At 42.6% G+C, this 23,039-nt stretch overlaps 1 protein-coding gene across 1 annotated transcript in view; it reads right to left on the bottom strand.

Annotated features, from left to right (window-relative positions):
- Positions 1 to 19,567: 19,567 nt before the first annotated feature.
- The window catches only part of LOC134934753 (uncharacterized), a 212,998-nt gene continuing 209,526 nt past the window's right edge, over positions 19,568 to 23,039 (bottom strand). The window contains exon 12 of the mRNA XM_063930119.1: positions 19,568 to 19,718. The gene's annotated coding sequence lies outside the window, so the exon portion shown is untranslated. The remainder of the gene's footprint in view (positions 19,719 to 23,039) is intronic.

Genomic DNA, 23,039 nt, shown 5'->3' with positions numbered 1-23,039 from the left:
TCACATCGGGGTTACCAAAGAATAAACCTCATCACAGAATACATAATCACATACAATCACATACAATATATTTAAAAAACATTTTCCTAATCCTGAAATTGAATACTAGGATTTAAACATTTATCTTTTCCAGTCCATATCATAATGCCTTGGTTAAAGTTCTTTTTTTTTTTATCATGGGCCTCCTTTATATACTTGGCATTACACGTATCAGGATCCGTAATGTCTTTGGTTAAATAAGCACATCAGTGAGCTCAAAGTGCTGTTTCCGGACATCAACAATATCCTCCAATTTGTGGTATTAAAGAATGTAGAACAATGCGGTATCATAATAGTTCATGTCCAATGTCCTGGAATCATCATAAATGTCCACAGTTCTGGAATATCCTATCATAAAGATCAATCATGTTAGCAATAATTTAATTGAAATAAAACGTCAACTTCCAGTTGATTAATCATACGACTTCATTAGCCATAGGAGAACTTATTAGCCACCTTTACCACTTCGAGGTTTTATTGATACTCTGGTGGCAGGAACATGTTTCCTGATTACTGAGTCAATTACTCTTTTTAGGAATAGTTCATCCTGCAAGAAAACTTTTCTCAAGTTATTATGTGTTTTTGTATAAAATTGCTAAATCATTCTTCTTAAATAACAAACATTTTTTTTTTAGAATTAATAGGTAAACAATTATATATCATATCCTAAGGACATGGTGACAACTACCATTCCCCGTTATGTATGATATCTTCTTTTAACCTTTGAATCTACTACTGGTAAAATACATTTATTAAATCATAAACTTTAATGAACATCATATGTAACCATTACTATATATATACCTAACTCATTATATCTAGCACATCTAGAAACCTTAGGTTAGTATATTGTAACAATCCTTTCACATTCCCTTAAATCAACCTTTTCTATCTACATAAGATAATTTTTTTTCCCTGTATTATTGACCTATTTTATTTCCACTAACTGAAATACACCCGACATGTGTAGCTAATATTATCACCAGTGGTTCTTTCTTGAGATACTGTTGTATCTATACAAATGATTAGCAATACAATTTATATAGCTGCAGTACTTACAATCTTTCCAACAATTAATGGTATTGCTGGACTGGATACTCCTCAGAATAATATCCTAAATTATTTAAATTATCCATGCATTAATCTATACATCTGTCTTCAAGTGGAGTATAATACTCACAACCACGTTTTTTCAAAGTGTGTGTTCGTTACACCAGTCATAAATCCCTCTGGATTTCCTGCTTAGAAAAGAAAAGAGGAAGGAAGGGTCTTATTGAAATAATTCCCATCCACAATAATGGATGAGTACTCATACCTACACCACACGTTTGCTCGCTCTCTCTTCAAAGAAAAATAAATAAATTAAGTCCTAATGCTGTTATAAATAACGTTGTTCCCGTATACTTTCAGAAATGTTAAAAGTTCTGTAGGATATTAGCTTATAAGCACATAGTCTATTATCAATGATCATAATCATCTCTATCTTGATTGAAGGGTTCATTCAAATACAACTCTGTGGTAGTAACAGTAGTAACAGTCTCTGTATTGTATCTCCATACAATTGTTTTTAGTGTTAGGTTCCTTTAAGCTCTGGTCTCTGACCTTTTCATTTCATTGCAAGCTCATGGATCTAGGTGTACTTCTTCTGCAGCCTTTGCAACGGCTGTATCAGTAGTCAGCGGTACTTGCCAAGGACCATCCTATGCGATCTGTAATGGAACCAAAACATAAGCAACTTCTCACCATAACACCGTCTTCACTCTCTTTAGTGATTGTCCTGTGCCGGACTGTGTGTTTTCGTGTTGGTTAAATATCTTTCCAAGGTTCTTGCAGCTTTTGATATTCTTGTAACTGTTTAAATAATTTGTGTGACACATTTGAATCATCAAATCATTTTGTAGTTTTGAATCAGTCTCTGGATAATATATCTTTGGTCTGGATAACATATCTTTGCTGGATTCCAAAAAGAATAACAAAAATGATATAGAAGAGAGACAAAGCAGAGGCTTAGGTGTAATTCTACCACTATTGAACCAACGATTGGACCATGCCATGATTCAAATTCTGCCTTTCCTGTCTCTTTTGTAGATTAATAATGCTTAATTCTTTAAACCTTTCTTGTCACATTATGACTTTTTATTCTCAACATTACACATATTAAACACAAAATATTTCTCAAACTCCTATAAACTCTTTCTATCAGTAAAGAAACTTTACTGTCTTTGAAACACTATCTCACACCTCTGGCCTTATTATTCATTTCTCAAATAACCCCTTAACACCTGTTACACATACTATAGTTCCTTTTTTTTAATCAACCCAACCATCTGCAGTAAACATGCTATAGCTTTCTTTATCACCATCACGATCCCTCTTATTATCACATAAATTATTTTGGTCCCATGCCAAAACACAATGTACACTTCTCCATTAAACTTCATCCCACTATAGAAAGCTTGTGAATCTATTTCATTTAAGTTACCCTTAGATTTGCATAACTCATGACATTTCCCCTTAATGAAAATTGGCAACAACACTTTATTATTAATAATACTAATTCACTAATTCACCATCCCATTATCCCCTATAGATGCTCGAGAAATTTTTCTCCTGTTAATCAGTTTTTTTCAATTCCTTTAAATGCAATGTAAAATGCGATGTAATCATTATAATTGTCTTACTCATCCACATTATATTCCTTATACTCCCCACTTTTGGGGGTGAGGAAGACAAGTATGCAGCTGTATCTAAGTTGTGGTGGATCCTGTGAATCATCAGCAGGAAACACTCTGAGCTGGGCATCACTGTGCCACCAGAGGAAACCCTACCAGGATAGGTTCTTGGACAGGGGAATCGGGTGACAAGGATCAGTGAAGCAAGTAAAAGGACTGATACGCTGAATAAACCATCTGCGGTGGTGCCTAGGCTATCTTCAGCCTCGGACCCATGTTGCTTCTTTAAGCTAGCCCACCGCAATGCCATTATATGGTGAGAGATTTACATCTATTGCACGGTCACTTTAACTGGTCCAGATTCACCCATGCACTTTATGTATGTAGTATGTCAGTGAGTTTATGTGTCCTAATAAACACATTTTTCATGGAACAAATCATTTGTTACAATTTCCCTGTTGGTTCATATATCCCCTATTGAATGAAGGGATATATCTTTAAATCTGAAATCCTTCTGTAAGCTACACTATTGCATTTTATATCTAAGTTGTATACTGTCAGAGGTAAAATGTACACATCATATACAATCTACTGCTTAACCTCAGTATTAAACATATATATTTTTTTTTTCTTTTGTTCTTGCTTATACATAAGTGGATGGTTTGGCTCTGACTGTGTATCCATAATGTCTTATTCATGATAAAGTGTAATATTGTATTACCTTCTATAATTTCTTTGGTTGTGAACTTGAATGTATGCATATAGCATTTACAAAAAAAAATTACTGTATCTAGAGATCTATCATCTGGTCATACATATATATCTATCAATAAATGTATACCAAGGCTCCACCCTCTTAAGGGTTTTAACTATCTTTGGCCTAGCGCCAAATAATGACCTAGGTAGTTAACTATGTCAGCATACCGTTGACTTTTGTCTTGCGACACCTTGTGTCCTTTTTCTGCAAGAAAACACAACTGTTTAGTATCTGACACCAATACTTCAAATAATTTGTAACACAAAGGTATATCATCCACATAATGGTTACATTTCTTTACTTATTTCAACATATCATTCAGACTGGCCAGTCCACACAAACAATACGTTTTTTCATGCACACCCATTATGTGCTTCCAAGCAAACTTTTCTTGGACTGTGTCCATCCTATGGAATGCCTTGGCACATATACATATTCACTGAAAAATCACTTACAAACTTAACAACACCACTGCTCACATTTCTATCTGTGCTTTTGTATACGATTATATCCCCACACTTTTTTGCTACGGAACCTGGTTCATCACTGCATATTGTGCAGTCCACTAAGAACTTTTGCAATGTATTATATCGATGCCTATACAATGAGATGGATTTTAGCAAGCATATTTTTTTTACCTCACGAACCCAGGGTAAGTGATATATAGATATGCTATGCATCCAACTTAATCTGTTCCTACTTTATTCTTCCTGGAATCTTTAGAAATACCTAATCCGTGATGTAGTATGATTTTACACTGTAACTTACATTAGGTTTCTTCCAAATAACTTTGAAGAATTGTCTAAAAGTATGTTAATACTGGAATCGTAGTGATTAATTGCTTGTCGCAATGTTTGATTTACAGCATTTTACTATACAGAATGCGTATTCCTTTATCTTTCCCTATGATTTTAGCTGCTGCTTCTGCTGCTTTGAAAACTCTTTTCCCCGTATAGCTCACCAGAGTTAGGGCGTTGTCTTCTTGACTGTCTGCCAGATGCAGATCTGTTAGCTTTAACGCTGTTAGCGTATCTCTAGCCCATATCTGTTGCTGGGATTTTTATTTTTATTTTTTTCTGATAACAATTATGCTGTAGAAAGTAATTGGCAGCATTTTCTACAGGTTATCTGGTAAAGATATTAGTTTTTATATTAAAACTGGAGTAGATAGTTTGTATAACAAACATTTCTAGAGTATTGCTTATGCAGAGGTTCCCAAACTGTGTGCCGTAGCTACCTGGGGTGCCTAGGACACTTGCAGGGGTTCCCTGGGTTGGTGGTCCAGGACCAATTCAAATTATCCAGTGCTGGTGGCTGCCAGTCATAAAATATGTGGCCAAACAGAAGCAAATCTCCCTCACCACACAACTGACTCTAAGGATGACATATAAACGCCATCTACTTAATGTAATATCTATTTTTACATTTCTCAATAATACATTTTTTTCTTAGGGGTGCTGTGAAAAAAAATTCTGATATTCTAGGGCCACATGATTAAAAAAAATTGGAAACCACTGACTTATGCTTATTATGATCCATCTTATTAGATGAAAAAAATCAAAGCTCACTGAACACTTTTTTTTTCCTTTACTACGTCATGGCTTACACTGCTGCTGGAAAGGAGGGGGCACGTTTCTGCGCTTTTACAGCTCTCCGTGCTACACAGCGTTGGAAACTGAAGGCTTATTTTACAGAAAAAACTTTTTCTTTTCCTTTTTTTTTTTTTTTTTTCCTGCTGGCAGACCTTCTCACAATATATTGCATTAAAGAATATTTACGTATTAAACAATACCATATGGAAACTTCACTTCATAGTTAGATAGTAACATTAGATAAACACATATCTTTAACTACAGATTTGCCAAAAGCCATTTGAACACGGACATCAACTCTTGTTTCCTCAGTTCACAAATATATATATATATATATATATATATATATATATAAACCTTATTATTTCAAAACTTGTAACCATGCCAATCACAGACAGAAGGTTTCCATTAGACACAGATCTGAGAATATACTTAACTGCCCATTATGTTCCACACACAAAACCATAACACAAAAATTTAAATACAGTTTGCAAACTTCAATTTCTTGCAGATTTCAACAGTTTTGCCGATTTCAAAATACGCTTAGTATTGGTTGATCAGGCCAATATTATACAGCATGATTGAAATGCAAAACATATACTGTACCCTGTGTCACAGTACTATACAAAATGTGTGCTTCTATGGAATATTTCTTCCATACATGATATGCACACTTAGGGTTAATCCTCCCTGCCCTTCCCATACGCTGGAAAAATTTGCAATCCCTGCAATTTTTCACACATGCAACACGTCTGTCAACTGGGAAGCTGCAGTAGATCCTCTTATCACAACTACAATCACAAAGCAACATGCCTTGTTATGGTTAGCACAACACCTCTTATGGTTAAAACAACCAGCAGCTCTTAGCAGCTCAGTATTGCAATATATAATTACACTCAATTACATATAATTTTTTTTTTTTTTTTACAACCTCGGGTTGTTCACTCTATTTTTTTTCATGTACCCTTCTTACACACGTGTAGCTGACTAACAAGGGGAGGTGATCTATGTGCTTTTTACTTTATTTGGCTCTTGGTCCAAAGCACTTATTCACGCAATCATTCATAGAGTGAAAAACACAGGTCACTGTTTCTTTGCTCAAATCTTTGAATTAATTTTGGTATTCTTATTTACATGCAACAGCATCTGTCAATCATCATCTCCGAGTTACTTGGTCCTTCAACCGATTTGGACATAATTTTGGTATTAATTTTACAAACAAGCAACAACAAACAGGTCCCTGAGTTATTTTACTAGTTTTGTCAACTCTCCACTCCTAATTCTCATATTATAAAAAATACAATCACACAGACAGCTGGCAGGTATAGAAACAGCATGTACTGGAATACAGCACATACCATGGTATTCTATACTTACCAGTGCTGTAATGACTTGGAATGTTCCTTCCATCATCAGCTGCTGGCTGGCTGGCACACCCCTTTGAGAATTTGATGAAGAGATCGAAATCTATAGTTCCAAGGACTACGAGCCCCCATCTGTTGAATTCTCTTTGTGAGGTTAACTAAATTAACCATCTTGTTGCTGTTTGGGTTGTTAGGTAAAATTAATGAATTGAAAAGGATTTATAAAAATCAATTATTATTTATTAAAAAGGCCACGCCCGTATACAGGGGAGAGGTAGCATTCTCTCCGCCTGGGTTAAATCCTTTTAACAACAACCAGATACACGTAACAACAATGAGTTTTATATAATACACAGTTATGCCCTTTTCTTATATCCCTCCCATATGATTTCATACTTCTGGAATACAATGTTAGGCAATATTGGGACAATTGTCAAGAATACTAACAAGATACTCGTGAGCTTCAACTGTGTCCATATTAGGAATTACATCTGTACTCTATGAGCTTTTAGAAAGTGCGTATGTGGAAACAATACTTAGCCAACAAAGTTGTTTTTCTCGTCTCTCAGTGTGTAAAAAGTTCAAGATGAATTTGCCATATCATCTTGCTAGAATCAAGATGGATTCTCTTATGCTTCTACTAGTGAATATGAGAATCCTCTGCTACTGTGATTATTGGGTGTATACATAATATACGTACTATACGTACTATCCCGTAGTGCACACACATAACTGTTAGGCCTTCAGCAGGTTGCCTCAGTCCCAGTATTCGACAAGTTAGACAGTCAGTCGATAGACACCATATGTTAGACAGACATTAGGTCAACCGGGTCAAAAGGTAGGGGTGTGGTATGGAGGGTAGATAGTAACTAGGTCGACAGTGTCTAGGTCGACCACCATTGGTCGACAGTAACTAGGTCGACAGGGTCTGTAGGTCGACATTAGTTTTTAATGGGGGGGTTTGTGTCGTTTTCTTTGTAGAGTGACCAGGAACCCCAGTTAGTGCACCGCGTTCGCCCCCCATGCTTCGGGCAAGGTGCCTCGCTCCGCTGCGCTCGGCACAGGTTACCATTCCCAATTGTAGTCCACGTGGATCATTAAGTATGAAAAGGTTCAAAAAAAGAAAAAAATCATGAAAAACTCATGTCGACCTTTTGACCTGTCGACCTAGAACATGTCTACCTACAGACCCTGTCGACCTACTTACTGTCGACCAATAGTGGTTGACCTAGTTACTGTCGACCTAGAGACCGGATCCCAAAAGGTAGACATGATCAAAAGGTTGCGATGAAAATGGTCAACATAAAAAAGTTAGACACCGTTTTTTTTCCAATTTTACATGTTTTTGGACTATTTCATACCTTCTCTATCCATGTCGGCATAGAGGTGATATAAACCTTGTGGCGAGCGAAGCGAGAGGGTATGCCTTGCTACAATTGGGGGTCCCAGATGACAAAACTATCCACACAAACCCCAAAAAATGCAAAAAAAAATGGAGTCTATCTTTCTTATGGCGACCATTTTCATGTCGACCTTTTGACCATGTCAACTTTTTGACTGTCTAACATGTGGTGTCGATCTATTGACTGTCTAACTAGTAGTGATGAGCGGGTTCGGTTTCTCGGAAACCGAACCCCCCCGAACTTCACCCTTTTTACACGGGTCCGAGCCATACTCGGATTCTCCCGTATGGCTCGGGTAACCCGAGCGCGCCCGAACGTCATCATCCCGCTGTCGGATTCTCGCGAGATTCGGATTCTATATAAGCAGCCGCGCGTCGCTGCCATTTTCACTCGTGCATTGGAAATGTTAGGGAGAGGACGTGGCTGGCGTCCTCTCCGTTATTGTTGAACTTGATTGTGCACTATTGCTTAATTCATTGTGGGGAGGACTGGGGAGCAGCTGTATAATATAGGAGGATTACAGTGCAGAGTTTTGCTGACCAGTGACCACCAGTATACGTTCTCTGCCTGAAAAACGCTCCATATCTGTGCTCAGTGTGCTGCATATATCTGTGCTCACACTGCTTTATTGTGGGGAGGGCTGGGGAGCAGCTGTATTATATAGCAGGAGTACAGTGCAGAGTTTTGCTGACAGTGACCACCAGTATACGTTGTCTGCCTGAAAAACACTCCATATCTGTGCTCAGTGTGCTGCTTTATTGTGGGGACTGGGGACCACCAGTATAATATTATATAGGAGGAGTACAGTGCAGAATTTTGCTGACACAGTGATCACCAGTATATAATATATAGCAATACGGTACAGTAGGCCACTGCTGTACCTACCTCTGTGTCGTCATTAAGTATACTATCCATCTAGATTCTATACCTGTGGTGCATTTCAGTTGTGCAGTTTGCTGACACAGTGACCACCAGTATATATAGCAGTACGGTACGGAAGGCCACTGCTGTACCTACCTCTGTGTCGTCATTAAGTATACTATCCATCTACATCCTATACCTGTGGTGCATTTTAGTTTTGCAGTTTGCTGACACAGTGACCACCAGTATACTATATATAGCAGTACGGTACGGAAGGCCACTGCTGTTCCTACCTCTGTGTCGTCATTAAGTATACTATCCATCTACATTCTATACCTGTGGTGCATTTTAGTTTTGCAGTTTGCTGACACAGTGACCACCAGTATACTATATATAGCAGTACGGAAGGCCACTGCTGTACCTACCTCTGTGTCGTCATTAAGTATACTATCCATCTACATTCTATACCTGTGGTGCATTTTAGTTTTGAAGTTTGCTGACACAGTGACCACCAGTATACTATATATAGCAGTACGGAAGGCCACTGCTGTACCTACCTCTGTGTCGTCATTAAGTATACTATCCATCTAGATTCTATACCTGTGGTGCATTTCAGTTGTGCAGTTTGCTGACACAGTGACCACCAGTATATATAGCAGTACGGTACGGAAGGCCACTGCTCTACCTACCTCTGTGTTGTCAAGTATACTATCCATCCATACCTGTGGTGCATTTCAGTTGTGCGCAGTATATATAGTAGTAGGCCATTGCTATTGATAGTTACTGGCATATAATTCCACACATTAAAAAATGGAGAACAAGATGTGGAGGTTAAAATAGGGAAATATCAAGATCCACTTCCACCTCGTGCTGAAGCTGCTGACACTAGTCATGGCCGAGACGATGAAATGCCATCAACGTCATCTGCCAAGGCCGATGTCCAATGTCATAGTAGAGAGCATGTAAAATCCAAAAAACAAAAGTTCAGTAAAATGACCCAAAAATCAAAAATAAAAAGCGTCTGAGGAGAAGCGTAAACTTGCCAATATGCCATTTACGACACGGAGTGGCAAGGAACGGCTGAGGCCCTGGCCCATGTTCATGGCTAGTGGTTCAGCTTCACATGAGGATGGAAGCACTCATCCTCTCGCTAGAAAAATGAAAAGACTTAAGCTGGCAAAAGCACAGCAAAGAACTGTGCGTTCTTCTAAATCACAAATCCCCAAGGAGAGTCCAATTGTGTCGGTTGCGATGCCTGACCTTCCCAACACTTGACGGGAAGAGCTTGCGCCTTCCACCATTTGCATGCCCCCTGCAAGTGCTGGAAGGAGCACCCGCAGTCCAGTTCCTGATAGTCAAATTGAAGATGTCACTGTTGAAGTACACCAGGATGAGGATATGGGTGTTGCTAGCGCTGGGGAGGAAATTGACCAGGAGGATTCTGATGGTGGGGTGGTTTTTTAAGTCAGGCACCCGGGGAGACACCTGTTGTCCATGGGACGAATATGGCCATTGACATGCCTGGTCAAAATACAAAAAAAATCAGCTCTTCGGTGTGGAATTATTTCAACACAAATGCGGACAACAGGTGTCAAGCCGTGTGTTTCCTTTGTCAAGCTGTAATAAGTAGGGGTAAGGACGTTAACCACCTCGGAACATCCTCCCTTATACGTCACCTGCAGCGCATTCATCATAAGTCAGTGACAAGTTCAAAAACTTTGGGTGACAGCGGAAGCAGTCCACTGACCACTAAATCCCTTCCTCTTCTAACCAAGCTCCTGCAAACCACACCACCAACTCCCTCAGTGTCAATTTCCTCCTTACCCAGGAAAGCCAATAGTCCTGCAGGCCATGTCACTGGCAAGTCTGACGAGTCCTCTCCTGCCTGGGATTCCTCCGATGCATCCTTGAGTGTAACGCCTACTGCTGCTGGCGCTGCTGTTGTAGCTGCTGGGAGTCGATCGTCATCCCAGAGGGGAAGGCGGAAGATCACTTGTACTACTTCCAGTAAGCAATTGACTGTCCAACAGTCCTTTGCGAGGAAGATGAAATATCACAGCAGTCATCCTGCTGCAAAGCAGATAACTCAGGCCTTGGCAGCCTGGGCGGTGAGAAACGTGGTTCCGGTATCCACCGTTAATTCAGAGCCAACTAGAGACTTGATTGAGGTACTGTGTCCCCGGTACCAAATACCATCTAGGTTCCATTTCTCTAGGCAGGCGATACTGAAAATGTACACAGACCTCAGAAAAAGACTCACCAGTGTCCTAAAAAATGCAGTTGTACCCAATGTCCACTTAACCGCGGACATGTGGACAAGTGGAGCAGGGCAGACTCAGGACTATATGACTGTGACAGCCCACTGGGTAGATGTATTGCCTCCCGCAGCAAGAACAGCAGCGGCGGCACCAGTAGCAGCATCTCGCAAACGCCAACTCGTTCCTAGGCAGGCTACGCTTTGTATCACCGCTTTCCAGAAAAGGCACACAGCTGACAACCTCTTACGGAAACTGAGGAAGATCATCGCAGAATGGCTTACCCCAATTGGACTCTCCTGGGGATCTGTGACATCGGACAACACCAGCAATATTGTGCGTGCATTACATCTGGGCAAATTCCAGCACGTCCCATGTTTTGCACATACATTGAATTTGGTGGTGCAGAATTATTTAAAAAACGACAGAGGCGTGCAAGAGATGCTGTCGGTGGCCCGAAGAATTGCGGGCCACTTTCGGCATCCTGGCACCACGTACAGAAGACTGGAGCACCACCAAACATTCCTGAACCTGCCCTGCCATCATCTGAAGCAAGAGGTGGTAACGAGGTGGAATTCAACCCTCTATATGCTTCAGAGGATGGAGGAGCAGCAAAAGGCCATTCAAGCCTATACATCTGCCCACGATATAGGCAAAGGAGGGGGAATGCACCTGACTCAAGCGCAGTGGAGAATTATTTCAACGTTGTGCAAGGTTCTGCAACCCTTTGAACTTGCCACACGTGAAGTCAGTTCAGACACTGCCAGCATGAGTCAGGTCATTCCCCTCATCAGGCTTTTGCAGAAGAATCTGGAGACATTGAAGGAGGAGCTAAAACAGAGCGATTCCGCTAGGCATGTGGGACTTGTGGATGGAGCCCTTAATTCGCTTAACCAGGATTCACGGTTGGTCAATCTGTTGAAATCATAGCACAACATTTGGGCCACCATGCTCGATCCTAGATTTAAAACCTACGTTGTATCTCTCTTTCCGGCAGACACAAGTCTGCAGAGGTTCAAAGACCTGCTGGTGAGAAAATTGTCAAGTCAAGCGGAACGTGACCCGTCAACATCTCCTCCTTCACATTCTCCCGCAACTGGGGGTGCGAGGAAAAGGCTAAGAATTCCGAGCCCACCCGATTGCGGTGATGCAGGGCAGTCTGGAGCGAGTGCTGACATCTGGTCCGGACTGAATGACCTGCCAACGATTACTGACATGTCGTCTACTGTCACTTCATATGATTCTCTCACCATTGAAAGAATGGTGGAGGATTATATGAGTGACCGCATCCAAGTAGGCACGTCAGACAGTCCGTACGTATACTGGCAGGAAAAAGAGGCAATTTGGAGGCCCTTGCACAAACTGGCTTTATTCTACCTAAGTTGCCCTCCCTCCAGTGTGTACTCTGAAAGAGTGTTTAGTGCAGCCGCTCACCTTGTCAGGAATCGGCGTACGAGGTTACTTCCAGAAAATGTGGAGAAGATGATGTTCATCAAAATGAATTATAATCAATTCCTCCGTGGAGACATTCACCAGCAGCAATTGCCTCCACAAAGTACACAGGGACCTGAGATGGTGGATTCCAGTGGGGACGAATTAATAATCTGTGAGGAGGGGGATGTACACAGTGAAAGGGGTGAGGAATCGGAGGATGATGATGAGGTGGACATCTTGCCTCTGTAGAGCCAGTTTGTGCAAGGAGAGATTGATTGCTTCTTTTTTTGGTGGGGGCCCAAACCAACCAGTCATTTCAGTCACAGTCGTGTGGCAGACCCTGTCGCTGAAATGATGGGTTTGTTAAAGTGTGCATGTCCTGTTTATACAACATAAGGGTGGGTGGGAGGGCCCAAGGACAATTCCATCTTGCACCTCTTTTTTCTTTCATTTTTCTTTGCATCATGTGCTGTTTGGGGACAATTTTTTTGAAGTGCCATCCTGCCTGACACTGCAGTGCCACTCCTATATGGGCCAGGTCTTTGTGTCGGCCACTTGTCTCGCTTAGCTTAGTCACACAGCGACCTTGGTGCGCCTCTTTTTTTCTTTGCATCATGTGCTGTTTGGGGACAATTTTTTTGAAGTGCCATCCTGCCTGACACTGCAGTGCCACTCCTAGATGGGCCAGGTGTTTGTGTCGGCCACTTGTGTCGCTTAGCTTAGTCACACAGCGACCTTGGTGCGCCTCTTTTTTTCTTTGCATCATGTGCTGTTTGGGGACAATTTTTTTGAAGTGCCATCCTGCCTGACACTGCAGTGCCACTCATAGATGGGCCAGGTGTTTGTGTCGGCCACTTGTGTCGCTTAGCTTAGTCACACAGCGACCTTGGTGCGCCTCTTTTTTTCTTTGCATCATTTGCTGTTTGGGGACAATTTATTTGAAGTGCCATCCTGCCTGACACCGCAGTGCCACTCCTAGATGGGCCAGGTGTTTGTATCGGCCACTTGTGTCGCTTAGCTTAGCCATCCAGCGACCTCGGTGCAAATTGTAGGACTAAAAATAATAATGTGAGGTGTTCAGAATAGACTGGAAATGAGTGGAAATTATGGTTATTGAGGTTAATAAAACTATGGGATCAAAATGACCCCCAAATTCTATGATTTAAGCTGTTTTTTAGGGTTTTTTGTAAAAAACACCCGAATCCAAAACACACCCGAATCCGACAAAAAAATTTCGGTGAGGTTTTGCCAAAACGCGTCCGAATCCAAAACACGGCCGCGGAACCGAATCCAAAACCAAAACACAAAACCCGAAAAATGTCCGGTGCACATCACTACTAACTAGACCCTGTCTATCTGTTATACCACACCGGTAAATAGTACTATGAAAGGCATTCAGTCTGTTCCTTAGTCACTGTAAATTGATAAGGGAATCCAGTTTGCTTACAAAGGCATAAGGAAAAAGTGCATGCCGGTGGGAGAGGGTGAGTGTCATTTGGGTTGGTAGCAGCCTAGCAGGGTAGTTCCGGAATGAACCCTCACTAGACAATCACAGGCTTATTCTCCACCAGGGCATCAGCTGCTGCATACAGGTTTTCAGATGTCAAACATATTTTGAGCTTTAAAAAAGTTCCTTGAAAAAGAGCCAACTCCTGAACGAGCACATGGATAGTTCCCAACAGCAGCAAAAACATAATTATGACGTGACCGCGGTCAACCGGTCTTTTAAAACAGAAGACAAGGCACTGGTTCTTGTATGCACGAGTGAGAGTAAATTATATGCTCAATGGTGAGGCCCTTATGAAGTCATAGAAGCAGTGGGACCTGTTAACTATAGGGTTCGACAGGCAGTTAGAAGGAAGGAGGTACAAATCTACCATGTAAACCTGGAAAGAGAGTGCTGGTCAGTACTCACTGGTGGCTAAAAAAAAATCAGCGTTCCGTTGCTTAAAGATTCTGCAATGACTATTACAAGTTAAATATGGTTTCTTGGTTTGATTCCTACCCTATGCCCCGGAAGGGCGAGCTGGTGGAGAACCTTGCAAACAACCAGTATCTCACCACTCTGGATTTGACAAAAGGATATTGGCAGATTCCTTTAACTGAGGCTGCTAAGGACAAAACAGCCTTCTCTACCTCAGAGGGCTTATTTCAGTATAAAGTGCTGATGTTTGGTTTATTGGTGCTCCGACAATTTTCTAGACAGCTATGAACAAGTTGCTGCAACCTCACAGAGAATATGCAGCTGCATATCTAGATGACATAGTCATCTTTAGTTCTGACTAGGAGTCTCACCTTCCAAGGGTAGAGGCAGTGTTATAGTCTTTATGGGCACACGGGTTTACTGCTGATCCTGAGAAATGTGCCATTGGAATGGTGGAGGTGAAATACTTGGGATATATAATATTGTAGGCAGAGGGCAGGTAAAACCTCAGCCCAGTAAGAAGGAAACGGTCCACACATGGACTAAACCCAAATGTTGATCCCAGCTCAGAACATTCCTTGGCATACCTCCCATCATGACCCTCTCCAGGAGGGACAAAATGCTCTGCTTCTGGATTTTTCTCTTACTTTATGATTTCTGACACCTGTGTTGAACAGGATAATGGGTTAGAAAGGTGTTTCAGCACAGGTGATGGCAACCATAAATTAAGAGGGAAGTCCAGGAGCAGAGCATTCTGTCCCTCCTGGAGAGGGTCATGTTGGGAGGTATGCCTTGGTCTGGTGGGTTACTACTGCAGATTAATTCGTGATTTTGCCACTAGGGTGGCACCACTAACTGAGTGTCTACAAAAACAGTCCCCAAACAGAATAATATGGTCTAGACCAGCAGAGGCTGCATGGCAGGATTTAAGGCGTGCCTTGTGTGCAGAGCCTGTTTTGCAGGCTCCTGATTTCAAGAAGCAATTAATATTGCATACAGATGCCTCAGGTACAGGACTAGGGGCAGTACTTTCCCATATGGTAGAAGGGGAACAGAAACCCATCCTCTGTGTTAGCCGGAAATTGCTGCCCAGGTAGTGCAAGTACTCAACTGTAGAACAGGAGTGCTAGACAATCAAGTGGGCTGTAGACTCGTTAAAATTTTATTGGGGTGAGAGTTCTCATTGGTTACAGATCATGGTCCCTTTACAGTGGATGCACATGAACAAAGAAGTGAACACTCATGTGACCCAATGGTTTTAGGCCTTGCAGCCATTTAAAATTGAGGTACAGCATCGTCCAGGGAAACAGCAGCTCAATGCTGATGCCCTTTCCAGAAGGTTTGTTGATCCCGATCCTCCAACCAACTCTATGGTGAAGATAGGGGAGGAGGAGGAAGAGGGGGACGAAGGCGAACTCTGGAATATGGTAGAGGGCTGTGTACCCGGACGGATAGCACAAATAGATGTGGGCGAGGCAGGGAGCTTACCTGAAAAATGATTAGATTCACCAGGGTGGTTGAAGCTAAGGGGGAGGAGTGTGGCAGGGACAGCATAGTTCCACATGAAGTTAATGTGGAATGTCCAGATATCCCAGGTTTAGCAGAGCAAAAGCAGCAGGACTGAAGGGTCCAGTTCAGGTTTGGCCTCAATCAGTTGTCACCAGATACTAGGCTAATTAAACTGCACCTGTAATCAGCCTTTACAAATGTGTTCAGAGCAAAGAATGGAGCTTCTGATGGTGACTAGCATCCAGAAGGGGGTGTGGGAATGTCAGGGCCACTGATCTATGCGGTGATAGGATCCTGCGCTGCTATGCTGATATGTTACTGCGCTACTATGGGCGGATATGAACCTGTATTGCTGTAACATATGCTGTGTGGAGAACCGACTAACAACCTGAGCTGCGAGCCTGGTGTATGAGCTGTAACCTACCTGTGCTGGTAATAAAGAATGCTGGACTTTTCATCTGGTATATGTGACTTCTTGTCACATTATGTATGTATGAGAGAGACAGAGTATGTATGTACAGTGTATATATGAGAGACAGTTTGTATGTATATATGAATGTATATATGAAAGAGACAGACTAAGTACAGTATGTATGTATTTATGTTTGGATGTATGTATGTATGTATGTATGAGAGACAGAGTATGTATGTATGTATGTATGTATGTATGAGAGACATAGTATGTATGTATGTATGTATGTATGTATGTATCAGAGACAGAGTATGTAAGTACTGTACAAAACTATTGGATGATCACTGTGAATGTCTGAGGTAGTGATACAAAGCAAATTTGTTGAGGTGTTGTTTCTTTTTCAGGTGGAACCATGGGTCCAAAACATGACTTGACTGGGTGACAAAACGGAGCCGTTGTTTTTGGCCTGAGAGCATGGCCATAGCCTGAAGGAGGTGGCGGCGTTTGTTGGTGTGTCCTTTGAAGACAGTGAGCAGGGGCAGTAGCCACACGGCTTAACACATTTCAAACCATCAGGTTCTTCCTCAGAAGCATTATGTGGCCATCACCATCGAGCAGATATAAATACCCCCTTTAAGCATAGCCACAACAAGGGGATGCTAGGTGGACGCAAGACCCGGGCACTGGAATTGGGAGGCGCTGAGACCTCCTTCCACCTGCCGCTCCCCTGACCTGCTCACCCTCCGGAATCCCGCCTGGTGCTCCTGACTGGTAACCACATGTGCCGGCCACACATGCTGTACAGCCCCGGGCTTACCTGGCTGGAGAGCAGCAAGTCTGCACTGTGCGCCGCCGACCAACACAACCCCTGGATCATCAGCTCATTCGCCGCTGCATCTGCATCACACAGCCACTGGTGGCTCCCTATACCTGGGCGGGGGCTGTGGTCCGACCTCCTCTCATTCCAGCTTTTACCTGTTCAGCGGCCCCTCCCTTGTATGTGTCTCTGGATCCAGGCAACGCAGCCTCCCCCATATTCTCCCAGGCGTAGGACAAGAACAGTACTAGGTGTCCCTGTGTGAGGGCATGAAGATGGAGGGGAGCAGCCGCTGAGGGGCAGAATGTGAGCCATAGAGGAACAGTCATCTACCCACCACATAACTACAGCAGTGGCCTCTTCCACCCAGGCAGCCTCCTGGAAAGCCAAGTCTCCAGCTTCACCCCCCAAGCACAGGAGCAAGACAAGAGTATATCATGTTAAGGTACACCCCCTCCCCCATTACATGCACTCCCCCATCTCTTTCTCTCCCACTTCTCTCTGCCTCATCTCTCCTCTATCTTTCAGTCCTCTCTCTTTTCTCCCCATCCTCTATCTTGCCACCTGCGCTCTCATCCCCGTTCTAGCTCTCTTCCCCTCTCTCACTCTCTCAAGTTTTTGTTTTGTTTTTTGGAAGAGGGAAGGGGACTAAATTACTGCCTTGCCCCGCGTGCCAGAAGTCCTATTTTCAGCCCTGCTTTAAGTAACTGTAACAGGTGATGTCCATTTTAGCTAAAGTTTGCAAACATTCCCCTTATGTGTGTAACCGGGAGTCCATAAACCAGAACCAAGATGGCCCCTCTGCACCTGGTTGGCATTTCAACATGCATTCCACAAACGCTTCTAATGCATATGCTTGAAGGTCATTAATAAGATGGTCATTTTATAAGCGGTGTGCGTTCCAGCATGCGTTTCACTTACTCCCTCAATTAACAAATAACAGTGGAGAGGTCTGACGGAGACACTTCCCTTCATGGAAAGCTGCATTAGATATGATGGGTAGAACCCTGATACATACTTCAAGTTTTATTATGCTGCCAGTGTGATCAGAAGCATTGTGTAAGGTGTGTGTAACACAAGTGTGTCTCCTGTGGGAACTAATGCTGAATGGGATCCCTAGTGTGACATCTCTGGTACTGTATCTATGTAATAGTTTCATTTTGTCCATATTATCCAGGGTACCAAAGTGTAGTCGGCATTCAACAAATCGGAGCCAGTCTCCCAGCAATTCTTTCTTTGTTATACAGGGCTGGAAAATAATTCCTTGCTGCCACAATATGACGTGACATTGCTGCTGAGAGGACTCTTGACTTATTTCATTTTTTTAGGAAGGAGACTATAACTCTACACCAATCTTCTTGGTACAGACAGAGGTTCTTAGTTACCTGGGCTTGGCTTGATCAAGGGGCACAGTGGGGGTGCAGGTCAGCTGATGAGGGGGATGGGGGTTTAATGTGCAAAGGATTTTTCTTGGATATTTTTCGGCGAGGCCACACTTTACAGATTTGGACACAGCACCTAAGTATCACCCAGATCCACTGTATGATCTCCATTGATGGTTGCCATCATTGGAGAACATGTCAAAAACCATCAATGGCATGTATTCATTCTATAATGTATCATCGATGTTTCTTACCATCAATGTTTTACGCATGTGCAGAAGATACATGCGGCTCCTGCTGCTGCACTCGCCTTACTGCGGCTGCTCTATCAGACTCAGGACGATTCAGGATGGAGGACTCCGCCACTGTTTGCTGGGCTCCCGCTCTGTCCGCGCTGCTGATCTCATAGTAGACCAGTAGATGCCTGGACCTGTCCCTTCCTGGCATATGCCTCACTATCACACTTTCCCCTCCGAGCCCCCATTGGTTTGTGAGACTGACAATTAAGCGAGCAGCAACCGCCAGCCAGTTTTGTGACTACATTTCCAAGAGCCCCTGCTCACAGAAGTCTACAGCGAAGGATCATGGGAAATGTAGTTGGACAAGTACCAGAGAGCTGTGGGTTGTCACGGACCTGCCTGCCAGGATTGTGTCCACTACCAGCATCCAGCAGATCTGTGCAGCAGCACTCAGTAAGCGTTACAAAAAATAACTACACATTTGCCCATGTCTACCATCGATGGTGGGGCAATTATGTGGTTCCCCCCATTGATGGCAAAACTATTATTAATTGGGCATAGACTATTGATGATTTTGAATCTTCTATGGTCTTCCCTAGTCTCCACAGGCCTGGATATATATTGAATGATATTGAAGTGAGTTATTCTGAGATTAATATAATTCCTACTAAGTATCTCCTTTATCATACTGTACACCACTGCAAACATATTAGAGGTTTCCTGATACTAATAGTCATAATAATCGATTTGACCAGTCAGGAGTGCTGGATATCACTAACAATAGGAAACTGTGACAAAATACTTTATTTCCATATTACCCATTATCTTCTCTTTAAAACCTACAGCAATAAAAGACTTTGAGAAACACTTAAAGTGATGCTTGGAATACAATTTATTGAGAAGCAGTAATCACACCATCAAATCAGAAGATCTAATTCCTCTACATCACATAATTCATTAGAAGAAATGATGATGATTAATGTGACAGAGATACAGAGTCACTGGCATGATCCACCCGTGTTCCTGCCCTGCGTCTGGGATTCACCGACGCACAATACCTGCAACAAATGTAAAACTGATCAGTGGATGAATACTATAAACTCATAGGTGTACAGATGGAGTGTACTTCTTTGTACTGATGACCCCAACCTGTGCTGTGGAAGATGGAGGAAACTAAGGGACGGTTCAGATGTGACCAGGATCAAACATTAGGAAGTGGAGGGAGATGAGACCCCAGTGTATGTTCTCCATATAGCAGCAGCATCATAGTGTCACTACAGTATGTGAGTGTATATAGGCGCTGGTGCACATTACCAATCGTAGCAGCTCATTCCGCCTTCCATGTAGAGGTGCAGAGCAAGCTGGGGAGAGTCTTCAGGAAATACACTAGACTAAAGGGCCCTACACACTGGCAGATAATACAGAACGATATGAACGTTCTCATTCATTAATGAATGAGAACTTGTGTATATCGTTCAGTGTGTAGGTACCAACGATGAACGATGTGCGGCCCCGCGCTTGGTCATCATTGGCGCCGGGTCGCTTATGCATGCAGGCCAATATGGACAATCTCGTCCATAGTAGCATGCACCGCTATGGAGCCGGGTGATGGGGGGGGTGAAGAAACTTCACTCCCCCTGTCACCGCCACCCTCCCCCCCCTCCCCCGTTGCCGGGTCGCCCAGCTGGTCGTATCGGCCAGTAGAAGGTCGTCTAATGTGTAGGGGGCATAACATGGTCTGACCTTACTATCTGGCTTCTCTCACTCACCTGTCTCATGGTGTCACGGCACTAATAACAGAAATACTGTATGTATACAAATCATATCACATTATTTCCTGCAGTGAGATTACTTCTCTTCTTATATTTACTAATCTTCATTATTGTATCTGCAAAATGGCAGCAAACTTAAAATGTCTTAAAAAAACTATATATATATATATATATATATTGTAAAAAACAACATATATAACGACTTTAAAGATCCATCCGACTGACTTTCAGATGAGTCCACTTACATCTTTGCTATTTTGCTCAATTTGCCACAACATGCAAAACACGGCTAAGCTGTTTTTCACGAGTAGCGAGTGGATGGATTGAAAAAAAATTGTTTGCCATAATAGAATATGTATAAAGCAACATATTAAAGATGCAAATTCTGAAAAATCACAAGGCATGGCTAAATCTCTGAGTCTATGGCATGCAGAACTGTACCATACATGGTGGGATATAGCAAAGATGTATGTGGACACATCTGCTTGTCTTTAATCTTATCTGACACACTTTCTCTGGACTACTGACCATTCCGTACCCTTCCCCTAATAGGATCCTTCAAATCCAGCATTCCTTTGTTTTATTACTGCAATATGTACATGGAACTAGCAGGATTATATGGAAATGTATGTATTGGGATATAACGTGTATATAATATAATTCATGTTTGTACGCAGTGGTCGGTGTTCACGCAATGGAGCGAGTATTGGCAGACCGCGCATGTGACGTGAATACATTCAGCACGCGGCAAGATACATTTGCAATCGCGCTCACAGTAAGGACTTCATTGTAGAGTGATTGACAGGATGGGACCATGTGTGGGAGTTAATGGGGGTTGGCGGTATTTTTGGGGTGTGTATCTGCCTTCCTCTGGGATCATGTACACAGAGAAGCATGGCACCAACGCCGCTAGTTCCGCGACCAGTCCGCGTAGCCATATGGCTACCCTAGTAGTCGATGCTCCTCGTTATTGCGCATAGGATGCACATGTATAGGCAGTTGCGATTTAGGTTGCGATGGCTCCAGTGGGCATCTTTCTCCTTTTCTGAGTGGCAGAATCACTTGCTAACATTAGCAATTCCTAATCCTTAATAATCGCTATTACATACAAACATGAATTGGGCCATTTGTCCTACTGTATTACTTAGTGACTGTAATTCTGGAATTGAACAATTGGTTCCATCCACAAGCATCTGAGTGTGTGTGAGCACACCACAGGGGCTACGGACACTGCTCACGGGGGCGTGTCATGAGTCAGGGGGGCCGGCCTTGTGGAGCACTCCCATCTAACTTTGTCACAGGCATGTACGAGTGAGGGGGCAGGCGAATGGAGAACAGGAAGGCTGCACATGGCTATGGCATTTCTCTGTGTGGCCAGACCCATGTGGCATTTACCAGTCCAGCCATAAAATTAACAACAGTAACTTTGTTCTGTGCATCATATTAACATAGTATCTAAGGTTGAAAAAAGACAATTGTCCATCGAGTTCAACCTATTTGTGGTGTCCTATGCATGATGATTTGACTAAAATTTCTGACTGATGCTGCTGTCAGCCATTGCATTTTATCCCTATTTATAGTAACTATAATGCATGACTATGCACCATACCCCTGGATATCCTTATCCAATAGGAATTTATCTAACCCATTCTTAAAGGTGTTGACAGATTCCGCCATTACAACTCCCTCAGGCAGGGAATTCCAAACACGTATTGTCCTTACCGTGAAAAAGCCTTTACGCCGTATTGTGCGGAATCTCCTCTCCTCTAACCTGAGCGAGTGTCCACAAGTTCTCTGTTTTGATCTAACCAAAAACAGGTCCCGCGCAAGCTCTGTGTATTGTCCCCTTATATATTTGTAGATGTTGATCATATTCCCTCTTAGTCTCCGCTTTTCCAATGTAAACATGCCTAGTCTTTCAAGCCTTTCCTTGTATTCCATCGTCTCCATGCCCTTAATTAGTTTGGTCGCCCTCCTCTGTACCTTTTCAAGCTCCAGGATATCCTTTTTGTAGTACGGTGCCCAGAATTGTACACAGTATTCAAGGTGTGGCCTCACTAGTGATTTATATAACGGGAGTATAATACTCTCGTCCCTAGCATCAATACCCCGTTTTATGCATGCTAATATCTTATTAGCCTTAACCGGAGGCACTTAGTTCTGTGTGGATCATAAGAGCACTACTGTCTAGTATAATATGAATTGTGGTCACTACTGTTTGGTATAATATGAATAGTGGGCACTACTGTTTGTCATATATACGTAACTTACCGTTGATAACAGTAATTTTCCTAAGTCCACAGGATAACATTGGGATATGATGAAGCAACAGCGGATTTGCACCAATCGGTCCAAGCTTTTCAGCCTCCCAGCATGCAACGGGCCCGTTCATATATCACCGCCTCCTGGCTCAGGAAAATCAGTTGTATTCCCAAAGCTTAAGGCAGGAGCATCATAGATAGCCCTAATCAGGTGAGAAGAACACACATACGGTACACACCCTTTCGTACAAGAAGGAAAAGGTTAGTGAGTAAAAGAATCCTCAAATCAGGAACATCAGGGTGGGATCCCTGTGGATCCTGTGGACTTAGGAGAAATACCGTTATC

The sequence above is a fragment of the Pseudophryne corroboree genome, chromosome 6 (assembly GCF_028390025.1).
Source record: "Pseudophryne corroboree isolate aPseCor3 chromosome 6, aPseCor3.hap2, whole genome shotgun sequence".
Lineage (NCBI taxonomy): Eukaryota > Metazoa > Chordata > Amphibia > Anura > Myobatrachidae > Pseudophryne > Pseudophryne corroboree.
Note: the sequence above shows the minus strand (reverse complement) of the source record. Positions and strands in the feature narration are given on the sequence as shown.